Source organism: Pinus tabuliformis, chromosome J (assembly GCF_031772625.1).
Source record: "Pinus tabuliformis cultivar Carrire ecotype Pingquan chromosome J, CPIR1, whole genome shotgun sequence".
Lineage (NCBI taxonomy): Eukaryota > Viridiplantae > Streptophyta > Pinopsida > Pinales > Pinaceae > Pinus > Pinus tabuliformis.
Window position 1 is genome coordinate 1,198,517,093 of NC_142295.1, and position 5,009 is coordinate 1,198,522,101.

A 5,009-nucleotide genomic window follows, 5' to 3' on the forward strand; every position below is an offset into this window, starting at 1 on the left:
TGTGAAAAAAGTTAAAAGCATCCTTTAGTATAAATACTTCATCAAGCAATACATTTAGAGTGTGTGAGTGACATGAGGTATCTCTATTGACCCAGTTTGTAACAATCTGAGAATCACCAAATATGTTGATGCTGGTGCATTGGTGACTGAGTGCAAAATGTAACAGATGTTGGAGAGAAATGAGCTCAGAATAATTGTTTGTGCCAGCCCCCAAACCTACTTTGATATGAAAGAAGTGCCTCGAGGATATGTGTAAAATGATACCCCCTCCGCAGCCATTTTCGTTTGCAGCCCCGTCGAAATAAGCCCATGGCGAGCCCATGTCGATATTGGGAGGAGGGGTCGGCCGTCGCTGTTTTGTGGGAGGAGGATTTGGTAATTCGTTGTATGCTGAGATGATGCCAGCTTCAACGAGTGGCCACCTAGCCTCCCATCCATCAAATATCATTCTATTTCTGGACTTCCAAATAGACCAGTTAACAATGATAGGGAGGTTTACAATTTTCGAGCCACTGTGTTTGTTCCCCCAATCTATCCAAGCGCTGATAAGGTCTGTACCAGACCAGTCTCCCGAGTACTGTATGTGAAATTTGATATTATGCCATATTTGTATAACAATGGGGCATCTTAAGAATAAGTGTTCAGTGGTCTCTGTGTCTGCTTTGCACAGCACACAACGCGAGGGTCCCGATACTGCCCTACGCTTGAGGTATTCATCAGTGGGAATGCGATTGCAGAGGACACACCAAGAAAATAATTTGGATCTGGGCGATGCAGTTAACTTCCATATCTGGTGCCACCATCTGTCTAGCACTTCCGGCTTTCTGTGGTTAATGATGAGTTTATATCCTTCACGAGGAGAGTAAGTCCCACTATCAGCAATCTGCCAGATGAGTTCGTCCGGCCCTTCCACAATTTTGATATGGGATTTAGAGAGGGCATCGCAATATTCTTTCCAGGGTTCGTGCCATCTGATCGGGATATCTAATTGAGTGCCAGATTTCCAAGCCTGGTGTAGTATGTCAGAGCCCTCAGGATCAGCAATCTGTGCAAGCACCCTGATGCCACGGGAGTTTAGGAGGGCAATCAGATCTGGTGGGAGCCTGTGTCTGCCTCCGCATCCACTCCATGGGTCCATACCTATGCGAGCTCTGTTTCCACTTCTGATGCGCCACACGATATTGCTTCTGAGAAGGGGGAGGGAGTGTAGGAGGGCTTTCCATATGGAAGAGATGCCCGTTCTGTTCCAGTTTGGAAGTCTAGCCCAATCGATGATGTCGAGAGGCCAGATGTACTTATGGTATGCTATGTCAGTCCATAGACTGTGGGAAGTCAGCAGCGCCCAACCCATCTTTGCAGCAAGAGCTTTTGCAAAGGATGCCAGGTCCTTTAATCCCCATCCCCCCCATTTCTTGGGGAGAGCAATCTTGCTCCAGGAGATCCAAGCAAAGGTGCGCTTCTCTTCCTTTCCAGCCCACAAGTATCTGTTGCATAGTCTCTGAATCTTTGAGAGGATGTTCCGGGGGATCCATGCTAATGCCATCCAAAATACAGGGGTCGCTTCCAGCACTGATTTGATCAGAGTTAACCTTCCCGCTCTGGAGAGGTATCTGAAGTACCAACATGATATTTTCTTTTCAATCTTGGTGACAAGCCACACCCAGTCAGCAATTTTTTGATTTGTAGGCTTTAGCCAATATCCAAGGTATTTAAGACCTCGATCCAGAGGTTGAGTGATAAATGGAAAAGCCTGCATAGCCGAATATGATTCAGCTACAGAAGTACCTACCAAAGTGATGGAGGACTTCTCCTGATTTACCACCATTCCCGTGGCATGAGAAAATAGTTTAAGGATTCTGTTGAAGGATGAGGTGTCCCGGATACTTCCATCAAGGAGAATAAGGACATCGTCCACGAACAGAAGGTGTGTTAGAAAACATGCTTCTGAGATCTTTAAGCCTCGGATAGTTCCCTCCCTTTTTGCAGAAATGATGAGTCGACTGAGCGCTTCTGTTACCAATAGGAATAAGAGGGGAGAAAGGGGGCATCCATGACGGAGTCCCCTCTCTGAGTGGAAGAAATGGGATGCAGCGCCGTTAATCAGAATACTATAAGTTGGTGAAGTAATGCATGCCATAATCCAAGTGATAAGCTGATGCGGGAAGCCCAGATGGATGAGAATCATCTTGATGTAAAGCCAGCTGACTCTATCAAAAGCCTTAGAGAGATCAATTTTGAGAAGAATGCTCTTGAGGTGCTTAGTCCAAATAGAGTGAATGGCTTCCTGTGCAGAGCCAATGGCTTCATGAATCTGCCTGTTTTCCAAGAAAGCGAATTGTGGTGGAGCGATGTGTTTGGATAAAATGGGTCTGATCCTATTTGCAATGATCTTGGATATGATCTTATAGAGAACATTGCATAGCGAAATGGGACGAAAATCAGCGAAGGATGATGGAGAGTCTGATTTAGGTATGAGAGCAATGAAGGTGGTATTAATAGCATGATAGATCTAACCAGAGGTTCTGCTCTCTTCCACCACCTTCAAGATGTCTTCTCCAATGATGTCATAAAAGGCCAGATAGAATTCAATGGTCCATCCATCGGGGCCAGGACTCTTTTCCTTCTGAAACCATTTTATGGTGTTCTCCAATTCGATCATGGTGACCGGTGCATTAAGATCCTCCAAGTCTTCATTGTTAACAAACCTCGGGAAATGGGATGCTACGCGGATGATCTCAGCAAGGTTGGTTCCCTCAGGGCATTTGAAGATACCCTTGAAATAGGAAGTGCCTAGATTGGAGAGCTTGTTGAAGGAGTCTGCCAGACCCCCATCAGGATAGGGTAGGTTCCAAATGGTATTTGCCACTCTCCTCCCATTTGCAAAATTATGAAAAAATCTGGAGTTTTCATCCCCTGCCTTGAGCCAAGTAGCTCTACTTCTCAACCTGATCGATTCCTCTCTGAGCTTGAGTATACTGTGCTTCTGCTTCTCTAGTTCGACCAGCCTGTGTTTGCTTTCCACAGAGATAAAGCCCAGGTTTTGTTCATCCAGCAGAGCGTGAATGTCTGCTTCTATCGAGATGAGCAGTTCATCTTCCTTGGCTTTTTTCATCTTTGCCCATTCAATCACAATATGTTTAAGTTCCGTCAGATTTTTGACAAAACCCCTAGCCAAAGAGGGTTCCCTGCTAATAGGGTGTGCTGCCCAAAAGTCCGTGACCAGTTTAGAGAAACCAGGGTCCAGCAACCATAGATGGTTGAATTTGAAAGGGGCTTTTGGTTTAGGGTGAGGACCCATAATTTCCATCAGGATGGGAGAGTGATCCGAAATTCCCCCAGTACTCACCCACTGCTTATAATGATGGAGATGGCGAAGCAGCGGTCCTTTGATCAAAAAACGATCAAGTCTACGAGCCAAAGTTGCTGGCCCGATCCTTTGATTTCTCCATGTGGGAAGAGGGTGATTCATGGGGATGTCGATGAGATCATGTTGATCGAGCAGGTTCCTCATGAAGTCTGATATGGGGTCTGCTTGTGCTGATGAGCCCCATGATTCACCATATCCCAAGGAGAAATTTAGGTCTCCTCCAATGATCAGGTTTTCCTCTTGCATCAATGATCGATCAAGGAGGGTGCGCCAAAATCCTTCTCTCTGCTGACAGGGTCCATAGATGTTGATGATACGCAGTGACAGCCCAAGGTCTTTGGAAAAAATGTCAGCACCCAAATATCCTGGCCCTCCCCATGAAGAGTCCAGTCTGATGGAGTAAGGATTGAGTCCAATGGCCATTCCACCCGAACGGCCCATAGCATCCAGCCCAATGTACTGCCACTTTGGCGCAATCGATTTTAGGGCAAGAGATATAGATTCTGCAGAACCCAAAGTCTCTTGAAGGAAAATGATGTCTGGTAATTCGACCTGAAAAAGTCGTTTTAGGGCTAGTTTTTTGGGGGAGCTAGCTAAACCCCTGCAGTTAAAGGATAGGCACTTCATGGGGGACCCCGCTGTAGGGGGTTTGTAGCTCTAAGGGCCCCGACAATGGTGGATTGACGTCCCGAAGCAACTTCAGCTCCAGCACGCCGAATGGCTTTGTTCAAATTTGATTTTCGTCCCCTGGATGAGGTGTGACCAGGATCAGGGGGGAAAATTCTCAGCCCCGAGGTACCATCAGAGACAGATTGAGAGGGTCGGGGCCGGAGAGAATAATGGTGAGGTGGATTTGATTCAGGGAGAGGCACTATAGGGCGTGATGGGGACGAGGAATGATCAAGGGTAAGGGAAGGAGGGATTGTAGCAGTAGTAGGAGGGGGCGGCGGGATAGAGCACTGAGCCTTTGATACAGAGATAGTATTAATGCAATCAGATGATAGGGAAAGAGTATGAGATGAAGGAGATAGATCAGTACCCGATTTCTGAATTGCTGCAGCTGCTGCCCTTGTTCTTGTCATGGGAGGAGTGGATGTGCCCTCAGTAGTAGACGGAGGATGATGAAGTGTTCCATGTGGAGTTGATGTAACCATCTGAGGCGGGGAGATCTGAGGCGCAGTTCTTCGAGGGACAATAGGAGTATATTTAGGAGGGCTGTTCTCGCGTTTATTGAGAGGGCAATCCTTATAGAGATGCCCTACCTGGTGACACCGGTTGCACCGAAAAGGAACACCCTCATAATCTAGTATCTGAATGCGCTTGTGCCTTCCCCATTGCAGGGTGATGTCCTCCTCTAATCCTTCCCTGGTGTCAAGATGTACCAGGATGCGCGCCATGGTTCTTCTCCGAGTATCTACGTAAGAGCGATCGTGATCCAAGTATGTCCCCAGAGCGTTTCCAATTTTGATGAAGGCCTCCTCATTCCAATATTGCTGGGGGAGTCCAGGTAACCTTACCCACAGAGGTCCAGCAGCGATCTGCTCCCTTTCAGGATCAAATAAAGGGGTCCATCGCTTCAAGAGTACGGGAGCTGTCTCAATGTGCCAATAGTTCTCAAGTACAATGTTCGTATGATCTTCCT